Consider the following 12,293-nt stretch of genomic DNA (forward strand, 5'->3'; position numbering starts at 1 on the left):
ACTTTATTTGAGCCCAAACTGGACAATTGTTGGAAAGCAAAATCTCAAATGTTTCCTAACCTGTTTTTAAAAGGCTTTTTTTTCTGGTAAGAAAATTTTGGAGTAAGAGTTCAAAAGAGGAAAGGTGAAAACCCAATTTTAAGATTCAGCTAATTTTTATACATATATATCCAGTAAAAAGAAATATGCTTTTATTGAGCGATCGTTTAAGTCAGTGGTCGGCAAACTGCGGCTCGCGAGCCACATGCGGCTCAGGAGCCGCAGTTTGCCGCTCTGTTGACTAATGAGCTTGCCAACCACTGATTTAAGTGTGTTGTACTCTCCTATTGAAAATTGATTAATGTAAATAATCACATTGTTACAGTAGATAGCTGTATAACTTGAATTTTACTTGAACATTAAATAAACTACTTTATTTTTTTTTAATATTTTTAAAATTGGCTCTTAGAGAGGAAGGGGAAGAGAGAGAGATTTGTTGTTTCGCCCATTCATGCATTCATTGGTTGATTCTATAAGAACACTGACCAAGGATGGAACCTGGAACCTTGGAGTATCGGGATGTATTGGAAGGTCTCTCTAACCAACTAAGTTACCTGGCCAAGGTTTACTTGATGATTGAAGTCTTAAGGGAATCCTATCACTTTTTAAATCTGTAAATCTGAGTTGGTACACCTAGTTTTGGAACTTTCTGATCTGTTCAACAACTTGAAGTTAAAAGAATAGTATATCAAATCAGGAACAAGTTAACCAGATTTTTGTTGTCTTCTTCATTTCAGGAAGTTGCCCACAGCCAGCCTCCAAACTACACATACTGTACTTTTAACAAGAATAATCTAACTGGTTATTGTGGCTATATTTGCAAAATGTTACATTGCCAGGTCTTAATCTGTTACCCAATCAAGTTGACAGCTGTTTATTAAATTGGTCATTGCAGTAAAGTGAATTGAGTAAACATGATTATTAAATAAATGACAAATACCACACTCAGCTCTGACTCATAATATCTGAGTATACATCTAAGGTATTTATTTTTATAGCCCATTAACACCTCAATTTGTCACTCACTGCTCAAAATTACTCTTATTTAAAAAAATATATTTTTATTGATTTCAGAGAGGAAGAGAGAAGGAGAGAGAGATAGAAATATCAACGATGAGAGAATCATCGATTGGCTGCTTCTGCACATCCCACTCTGGGCATGTGCCCTGACCGGGAATCAAACTGTGACCTCCTGGTTCATAGGACGATGCTCAACTATTGAGCCACACCAGCCAGGCAAAGTACTCTCATTTTATGCTATGATTGTGAATCTTGTGTAGTTAACAGTGCTATATTTAAGAATATTTCTTAATATTTTTGTAAGATGTCAACCCAAGTATATCTATTAAATTTTATAGATGTTGCTTTTTAATTTTGACAAGAGTCAATTGACAGATAATATTTGACTGAGAAAGAAATATGACATGCCCTGGCCGGTTGGGCTCAGTGGTTAGAGTGTCAGCCACCACACAACCAGAGGGTTGCTGGTACCATTCCAGTCAAGGGCATGCACCAGAGTTGCAAGTTTGTTCCCTGCCCCCGTTAGGGCGTTTGGGATCCAACCAATTGGTGTGTCTCACATGGATCTTGCTCGCGCTCTCTCTCTCTCTCTCTCTCTCTCTCTCTCTCTCTTTCTCTCCCCCCTCCCTCCCTTATACTCTGTCTAAAAATCAGTGGAAAAAAATAACCTTTGGTAAGGATTAACAAAAGAAATATGATAAGATTAAAAACTACATCTAAATATTTTTGAATTTTTATTTTTATTATTTTTTAAAATATAATTTTATTGATTTCAGATAGGCAGGGTGAGGGAAAGAGAGAGAAAGAAACATCAATGATGAGAGAGAATCATTGATTGGCTGCCTCTTGCACGCCCCCTTCTGAGGATCATGCCTGCAACCCAGGCATGTGCCCTTGACAAGAATAGAACCTGGGACCCTTCAGTCCGCAGGCCAATGCTCTATCCATTGAGCCAAATCAGCTAGGGCTATTTTTTGAATTTTTAAAGTAATTTTTTAATTATAGTTGCCATACAATATGTTAGTTTTGAGTATACAACCCAGTGGTTAGACATTTTATATAACTTATGAAGGGATCACCCTGATAATTCTAGTACCCATCTGACACCATACATACTTATTACAATATTATTGACTATATTTCCTATGCTGTACTTTACATCCCCATGACTATTTCTGTAACTACCAATTTGTACTTAATCCTTTCAACTTTTCACCCATCTTCCCAACCCCCTCTCCCATCTGGCAACTGTCAAAATGTTCTCTGTATCTATGAGTCTGTTTCTGTTCTGCTTGTTTATTTTATTTTTTAGATTCCACATTTAAGTGAAATCATATGGCATTTGTCTTTCTCTGACTTATTTCACTCATCACAATACGCTCCAAGTCAGTGGTTTTCAACCAGTGTGCCACCGCTCACAACTGTGTGCTGCAAAACATTTTAAAACATGCAGGGGCACTGACCTCTCTTCCCTTATATTATCAAATAAAAAAAGAAAAAGATGATAGCCAACACATTTGTCTAGTGTAAATGTGCTGTCTTGAACCATAAATATATAGGCCATAAATATGTAGGTCATATAGAGTTGCATCTTATTGGTCATATTGCATAATAAGGTTGTGTCTGATTGGTTAATTCTTGGTACCAGAAATTCTTATATACAATTATAGGCACTTGATTTTTTTTTAAAAGTCACTTTGGAGTAAAAAAAAGTTGTTAATCACTATTACTTTTTTATATATATATATTTTTTTATTTTATTTTTATTTTTTTATATATTTTATTGATTTTTTACAGAGAGGAAGGGAGAGGGATAGAGAGTTAGAAACATTGATGAGAGAGAAACATCGATCAGCTGCCTCCTGCACACCTCCTACTGGGGATGTCCCTGCAACCAAGGTACATGCCCTTGACCAGAATCGAACCTGGGACCTTTCAATCCGCAGGCTGACGCTCTATCCACTGAGCCAAACCGGTTTCGGCCACTATTACTTTTATTTGTTTGTTTTTGGTAAATCCATCAAAATTATAACTATTTTTTGTCAGATCAGCAAAAAATATTTTTGATGTGCCACAGAATTCTATTAATTAGTTTATGTGTCCCATGAGATGAAAAAGGTTGAAAATTGCTGCTCTAGGTCCACCCATCTATAATAATAAAAGTATAATGTGCTAATTAGACCGAATGTCATTCTGAACGTCCTTCCGGACAAAGCCGGGGCCACAGGGAAGCCCAGGTCCCAGGTGCCTGCCCCCTGGTAGTCAGTGCACTCCCACAGGGGAGCTGCTCAGCCAGAAGCCCTGAGCTGGGCTCATGGCTGGCGAGCACAGTGGTGGTGGTGGGAGCCTCTCCCACTTCCACGGCAGCACTAAGGATGTCCGACTGCCAGCTTAGACCCCCTCCCTGTGGGGAGGGGTCCTAAGCCGTCAGTTGGACATCTCCTGAGGGCTCCCGTACTGCGAGAGGGTACAGGCCGGGCTAAGGGACCTCCGCCCCATCCAGTGCATGTATTTTGTGCACCAGGCCTCTAGTCTATAATAATTCTATAATAATAAAAGCATAATATGCAAATCAACCAAACCACTGAACAGCAGAATGACCGTCCAGACAACCTTCCAGACAACCATTCTATGACATGCACTGGTGCCAGGCCAGCCAAGGCAGGTGCAATGCGATTGGTCGGGGGGCCCCACCATCACCCCACAATCGCCCTGCAGAGGGAGGCCCAGGCCACCCTCTACAGGGCAATCGATTGTGGAGCCCCGGCTAGGTGGGCGGGGCCTCCCTCTGCACAGCAATCAATCGCCTCAAAGAGGGAGGCCCAGGCCACTGCACAGGGAGCGGGCCTAAGCCATCAGTTGGACATCCTTAGCGCTGCCGCAGAGGCGGGAGAGACTCCCGCCAATGCTGCTGTGCTCACCAGCTGTGCCTGGCTTCTGGCTGAGCGGTGCTCCCCCTGTGGGAGCTCACTGACCACCAGGCGACAGCTCCTGTGTTGAGCATCTGCCCCCTGGTAGTCAGTGAGCATCATAGCGACCGGTTGTTCCGCTGTTTGGTCGATTTGTATATTAGCCTTTTATTATATAGGATTATATAGGATGACAAGATTTCATTCTTTTTATTTATTTATTTTTAAATTTATCTTTATTGTTGAAAGTATACATTCTTTTTAATGGCTGAGTCATATTCCAGTCTACTTACGTGAGACAGACTGAGCCTCTTCTATATAAGATTAGCATTTTCATCAGTTGCTCCTTAAATCCTACACCCAATCAGTGGCCAGACAGAATGGTGCCAGTAATCACAAGGTACTGCCTTATCAGGCAAAAAGACTTCCCCATCTCTTATGAAAGTGCAGTTTAGCCCCAGAATGACTGCTGCATAACCTTACCCTCATTATAATAGTAAAAAACACACTGCTGGGTGGAGAGTTAATACGCTAATGAAACATTGGGTGCAAAAAGAAGTGTGTAGAGCCCTGACTGGTTTGGCTCAGTGGATAGAGCGTTGGCCTGAGACTGAAAGGTCCCAGGTTCGATTCTGGTCAAGGGCATGTACCTTGGTTGCGGGCACATCCCCAGAAGGAGGTGTGCAGGAGGAAGCTGATCGATGTTTCTGACTCTCTATCCCCCTCCCTTTCTCTCTGTAAAAAAATCAATAAAAATATATATATATAAAAATAAAGAAGTGTGTAGTTCTACTGCACAAGCATCAAAGAGTTCCTACCTCTACATAATTAGATGTCATATTCAGATGTCATCTTTCCTGCCTCAACTTTAAAACTATTCTCTGCCTTTGTTCAGGGAGCAACAGCCATTTCTTTCTCTCTTCAGATGCTGTTTTCTTTCTGTGCGTGACCTTTTGTAAAAATCCTCACCCAAGGATATGTTTTTGTTGATTTTTAGAGAGGGGAAGGGAGAAAAAAAATATTGAATGGTTGCCTCCCATGTGTGCCCCAACCAGAGATCTAACCTGAAACCTAGGTATGTACCCTGAAGGGGAATTGAACCCGCAACCTGTTGGTTTATGGGACAATGATCCAACCAAGTGAGCCACCTGGCTGGGCTGCATGAACTTTTTAATACACCTCTCACTTGAATATTATTTTTATGGAGTTTCCAAGAACCTTGGACACTGAGTAACATATGTACTACTTCTTTATCCATGCATCTACTGATGGACACTTAGGTTGCTTCCATATCATGGCTATTGTAAACTAGTGGCCCAGTGCTCGAAATTTGTGCACGGGGAGTGGGGGGATCCCTCAGCCCAGCCTGCACCATCTCTAATCGGGGACCCCTTGGGGGATGTCCAACTGCTGTTTTAGGCCCAATCCCACAATAAACTGGCATTCAGACATCCCTCTCGCAATCTGGGACCGCTGGCTCCTAACCGCTCATCTGCCTACCTGCCTGATTGCCCCTAACTGCCTCTGCCTGCCTGCCTGATTGCCCCTAACCCCTCTGCCTGCCTGCCTGCCTGCCTAATCACCCCTAACTGCCTCTGCCTGTCTGCCTGATCGCCCCTAACTGCCCTCCCCTGCTGGTCTGATCTCACCCCCAACTGCCCCCTCCTGCCGGCCTGATCATCCCCAACTGCCCCCCACTGCCGGCCTGCTTGCCCCCAACTGCCCTCCCCTCCTGGCCTGATCACCCCTAACTGCCTCTGCCTCTGCCCCGCCACCATGGCTTTGTCTGGAAGGACGTCCAGAAGGTCTCCCGGAAGGTCTCCCAGTCTAATTAGCATGTTACTCTTTTATTAGTATAGATAATGCTGCAATGAATATATGGATGCATATGTCTTCAATTTAGTGTTTTGAGTTTCTTCAGGTAAATACCCAGAAGTGGAATTGCAGTCCTTCTTTGTCTCTTGTTATAGCCTTTGTTTTTAAGTCTATTTTGTCTGGTGTAAGTATTGTTACCCCAGCTTCTTCTTTGTTTGTTTTTGTTTTCATGAAATTTCTTTTTCCATCCAAAGGTCTTTCAGTCTGTGTGTCTTTCCATCTGAATCAAGTCTTGTCGACAACAATTATAAGGGCCTTGTTTTCTTATCCATTCAGCCACCATGTCCTTTAATAGGAGCATTTAATCCATTTGCATTTATAGTAATTATTGATAGATATTTATTTATTGCCATTTTATTATTCATATTTTTAATTAACATGAGTTGGTTGCTTTATTAAAATTTTCATTTTAAAGATAAGACCAAAATGAAAACTACTGAACTTATACTTTTCAACTGGAAAGAATAAAAGAATAGCTATAATTTTAAAATAGCTCCAATAAAGCAAATATTATTCTTATCAGTACTAATGGACTATATTGAAACAAGGTAAAAAATATATATATAATAATAATAAAAGCATAATATGCTAATTAGACCAGATGGCGGAACAGCGGAACCACTGTCTAGACGACCTTCCGGATGACCTTTCGGATGAAGCCGGGGCTGCTAGCTGCTGCCCGAGGCAGCCGTGAGGGCTGAGGCAGCTGCCCAGCTGCCATGGCTGTGAGGGCTGAGTCCCTTGCACGAATTTTGTGCATCAGGCATCTAAGATTTTATATATATATATATATATATCCCTTCCTCTTCCTCTAAAAATCTACAAAAGAGTTATTGCCTTAAATAATAGCATATTGTACCTTGATTTCAGCAGCATATTTGACCTAATTGAATACTGCTATAGATAAGATAGAAAAATGGACTGTACACAAAGTATGCTAGAAGAACAGAAGGCAGTCAGTGGGACTAGTATTTGATGATTGAAAAGGGAAGAGCTTGAGGACTTTAAAAGAGCTGTATGTTTAGAAGAAGGAAAGTAAAGTAATAATTTGGAAATGGCAAGCAGGACATTTACTACACCCCCTGGCCCTGGGGAGCATGGGATATGAGGGGAAAAGTAAAACCAGTTTCTACCTGAGAGGACTGCTCAGAAGATGTGGTGATTGGGGCAGCCAGGTTGATTTACTTCCAGGAGGTGGCGGGAATGTTCAGAGAAGAGGATGGGGCTACCACAACCTTTGAGAGTGACAGATTTGGAGTTGCAAAGGGTACAATGGAAGAGTTTGGGGAGGGTGAGGAGGGGGCGTTTCAGACCAGGTTAGGAACTCCAGGGTACTGGGATGAGAATACAATGTTGATGGCTTGCTTTTATTAAAAAATATATCTTCATTGATTTCAGAGAGGGAGAGAGGGATAGAAACACCAATGATGAGAAAGAATCACTGATTGGCTGCCTCCTCCAGGCCCCACCCTAGGGGTCAAGCCCTGCAACCTGGGCATGTGCCCTGACCAGGAATCGAACCGTGACATCCTGGTTCACAGGTCAATGTTCAACCACTGAGCTACGCCGGCTGGGCCGGCTGGCTTGTTCTTCTGGCAGTGACTGGGGTAAATGGGAATACGAGGCACGTTAGGATTAGCCTGACAGGCTCTTGGAGAGAGATGAAGCCTGGACTGAGCTGTGTGGATTGTGAATAGTTAGTAGGAAGGTCCAGGAGCTCCAGGCTGACTGCCCTTCCTGCAGAGTGTAGTGGTGGTGGCCGACTTTGTAGAAAGGGATGGAAGTGCTTTCTCTGGGAGGATATGGTAAAATAGGGGTTATGGGTGACCAATCATAGCTTAATGACCACCTGAATAGTTGAGTCGTGATCGTTAGTATTTCTTGGGCACCTACTTTGTGTATGACTTAACCATTCAACACTATAAAAAGAATATTGTTCTTCGAACCAGCCGAGAGAGGAACCAGTTGGCTCCAGAGGTTGTGTCCTGGCTTGAACAGAAGGAAATAGAATGTGGCAGGCAGAGATGAACCTTAACCTTTGCCTTATCAGGATCAGAGAGAGGGGTGGGGTCCTTATGATGGGTCATTTACAGTGTATGCCACAGCTCTGATAAAACCTGAGAGCTGTATTCCATGTTCTTCTTTAAAGACTTCTCTGAAGCAACCAATTAGGCTATGTAACTGTGAGGAAGTTCCCTCTCCTGGCAACTGGACAGTCTAACAAGACTGTTTCCATGGGTTATGTTGCTGGCTGGGAAATATTGCATTGGTGGCTTGCAAGGCAAGATAAAGAAACAAAGGAAACATATGTGCTTATATTATCTGTATGTCTCAATAGGGATGACTGAGATGTCTCTAGAAAGTCAGAGTGTATGATAAGAATAAACTAAATGTTACAAACATAATGTCATCAATACTCTTAGGATGAGTGCATTATCGTGGCATAGTCCAGCTGAACCAGGCATAACACACATTAATGTATACAATACTGTCTCAGAACCTACCCAACCTGATGATGTTCCTGGGAGTCTGGGCTGTCCCCTGTTCTAGTACTAAGAATCAGCAGTCGTTGAGGTTTGAGTGAATAAGAGAGAGAGGATTGCTGTGAATTGGTAGAAGGAACTGAAAGAAGAAGGAAATAAAGAACGTGGACTGAGGAAGGCGGGGGAGGGAGGATGTCTTTGTTGGTTCCCTGTCTGTAAAAAACTGAAGGGGAACTTCCAGGAGTCTGTAGGGAAGTCTTGTGAACTGATAAAGCAATGACCACATTTCCATTCCTGTGCAGGCCTTATTAGGTGAACAAGCAGCAGATTATAATAGTCGGGGTAGTGGTGATGATGATGATGACATAAAGTCCTATAGAAAGCAAATCTGCCCTGACCCGATAGCTCAGTTGATTTAAGAATCATCCTGATACACTGAGATTGTGCGTTCGATCCCTGGTTATGGCACATACAAGAATCAACCAATGAGTGTATAAATAAGTGGAACAACAAATCAATGTTTCTCTTTCTCTCTAAAATAATAATAAAAAGGCAAAGAAGGCAAATCTGTGGTTAGCATTTTCCCCATTACCTGCAGCTGACAGAACTTGCTGAAATACTGCTAGCAGCTAATGGGTGGTGAGTTAAATCACACAGTTGGGGCACTGTTAGGGACCAAGTTTCTATCTCTAACTTGTTCAAAAGGACAGCTGCCCCCAACCTACCCCCAAAAAATATAGCATGTGGAGCTAAATGCTACAAATAGCTCAAAGAATATCTCAGATTGGCGAAGGATTGGTGAGCCATCTTGATGTGAGGACACTTTGCTTCTATCCTTAGGTACAAAAGGCTTTGTAGGAAAAAACAGAGGGTATGTTGCATGGAGATAGCTAACCAGTGAAATTGTGTCAACATAGATTAGGACACAGGCATAATTTAGCTTTTCACCCCAACTGGCCCACTCCTGTAGAAACAGTCTGTGCATAAACTAATTTAAAAATTTGTATTTTTCAATTACAATTGACATTCAATGTGTGGATGAAAGGGGCCACATGCTGACCTGACAAGCGCAGGGAAGGCCTGCATGGCAGTCTTGCAAACTCAGAGACCTAAAGTAACCACAAAGGATGGTCTGAAATTAAACTTTAACTAAAAGCAGTTATGGTGGGCAGTTACGTCCTAGGCCGGTATCTTCACTGACAAGGTCAACCTTTACCTTAACTGAGCCTATCTGTCTTTTTGCATCTATAATAACATATCCTTAAAATGTCTGGGTAACTTGTAACTTCCCTTTTTCTGGGCTCCTGGGGGCACAACCTAATATGCTGGGCGCCAGGACAGATACCACGAATTCCTTCATTATCATGTTAATTGTTCCTGCACCCACCTAAGTATGTGTCCATCATTTTACTTTTTATCCAATCCCAGGGATTTCCACACTTTGCTTTCTCCCGCCTCTCTAGTCTATCACCAATGGATTTCATGTAACCCACTATTCTCCGGAGCTTTATCTCAATTCATTGAGGTCCTGCTTCCTGGCATATGTCGACAGTTTGGCTCAAATAAACTCACAAAAATTCTTTACAGGTTTCAATGGTTTTTTACGTTAACAAATATATATTTTTTAAATATATTTTATTGCCCTGACCGGTTTGGCTCAGTGGATAGAGCGTCGGCCTGCGGACTGAAGGGTCCCAGGTTCGATTCCAGTCAAGGGCATGTACCTTGGTTGCGGGCACATCCCAGGCAGCTGATCGATGTTTCTAACTCTCTATCCCTCTCCCTTCCTCTCTGTAAAAAATCAATAAAATATATTTAAAAAAAAATATATATATATATATATATATATATATATATATATATTATTGATTTTTTACAGAGAGGAAGGGAGAGGGATAGAGAGTTAGAAACATCAATGAGAGAGAAACATCGATTCAGCTGCCTCCTGCACACTCCCTACTGGGGATGTGCCCGCAACCAATGTACATGCCCTTGACCGGAATCAAACCTGGGACCCTTCAGTTCGCAGGCCAACGCTCTATCCACTGAGCCAAACGGGTTAGGGCTACGTTAACAAATATTACTTTGTATTAGTTTCAGGTGAAAGGCATAGTGATTAGACAATCACAGACTTTACAAAGTGATCCCCCCGGTATTTTCAACAATCCACCTGGCACCATACACAGTAATTACAATATTATTCACTGTGTTACCTATGCTGCATCTTACATCCCTGTGGCTATTTTGTTACTGCCAATGTAAATTTATTTGATGCATGTTGTTGGGCATAACATGGGGGCAAAAATGTGAAAGCTGGCCTATGAATAAGCCTTAAAGGGGTCCAAAATTATCTAAAGAGAATGGTATTTCAGGACTAACTGGTGGGGAGAGAAGATAAAATCATCCAGTTTTAATCAAAAGTCAAACTTTGAGGCTTCACCCTAGTCCTGTGGAGATTCATTCACAAGAAAGGGTTCTTAGGGTTCCTGATCTCCATACATTCCCTTGAGGTGTTTCTAGCTTTAGTAGTGAGACAGAGACTCACAGAGATAGCTCTAGTCCATAGAATCAATAGAATCAGGGTTGGTCTGGCTCCCATCCAGCTGTAGATCATTGGGAATGTTAATGAAACAGACGGCTCTCCCTTTTGCAGCTTAACTTTTACACTCTTCTTACTCTGGAGGGGTTTCAGAGCCGTATTGGGCTACTGGTCTGAAATCTCCCTCAGTAGTTAGTTAATTCAGCTGATCATTTAGAAAGGAAGAAAAGGAGAAAATGAACACTTGGTAAGCATTCACAAGGTGCTTTCTTTACATTATCTTATTTAATCTTCACAGAGTCTGAATTATTTCCCATTTTACAAATTAGGGAACTGGTTAGGCCAGTGATTTTCAACCAGTGTGCTGCAAGAGGCATACTGGTGTGCCCAAAGAATTTTTTAAACATGCAATACCTGACTATTTAGTCAGGGGCACTGACCTCTTTTCCCTTAGATAGTCAAATTAAAAAAAAAAATGATAGCAGCCAACACAACAATAGCCATCTGGTATGAATGGATAAAATTATACCTATTTTTTATACCTTTTTTTTTTGTCAGAGTGGCAAAAACTATAGTTTTGGTGTGCCACCGAATTTTAATCATTAGTTTATGTGTGCCATGAGATGAAAAAGATTGGAAATCATTGGGTTAGGCAAAGTTAGGCAATATCCAAGATCCCACTGGTGAATGGAGGTACTAAGGTATGTTTGACTTCAAAACCTAAATTCTTTCCCCACACTGTGTAGCTGCAGGGCTATCATCTCTAAATTTTATGTCTTAACGGTCAGAACTTAGAGAGGTGTTTGTTTGTGTATCAGATGAGCTCTGGCACTTAATAACTTCCCATTGATTCCCAAAGGAACTTGTAGTGAGGTGCTCATCTTTGCAGGGGCCTTTATTCTTTGAAATGTGGTGTCATACTTCCTATCTGAAAGGCTATAAAATATTTCGTACTTTGCTCGCTTCTTATAAAAACGCCCATAAGAATGAGAGTAATAAAGTAGCCAAGCCCTTGTAACCTCAGGGACCTTCCCTGCCTGCTTCCTGCTGGGGGGTGGTGGAGGACAGAGAACCCTGCCCGGTGGCCATCAACTCCCCACTTGCTTTGGTTTGCTGCTGATTTCTGATTCTTACCCATCACACTAGCAAGCAATTTATAGAAACAAAGCCTGGAATTATATACACAGAGGCACTGGGCATAGGTATATCACATGCGGGCATAGGTATGTTTATGTACAGATCACTCAGAATTCAGAAGCTGTATTGGTTGTGAGTCAAGGGCCACACCACATCAACCCATGCCCCATGATTTAGGGGGGTGATTCCAGATGAGAACTTGACGTAATAAAGCCCTCTACCAGTACTACTTATCTCAGAAATTGTTTCTCTTTGCTCCCCTACTTTGGTCCTCCTTGCAATTGCAATGAG

The sequence above is a fragment of the Plecotus auritus genome (genome assembly GCF_963455305.1).
Source record: "Plecotus auritus genome assembly, chromosome: 8".
Classification (NCBI taxonomy): Eukaryota; Metazoa; Chordata; class Mammalia; order Chiroptera; family Vespertilionidae; genus Plecotus; species Plecotus auritus.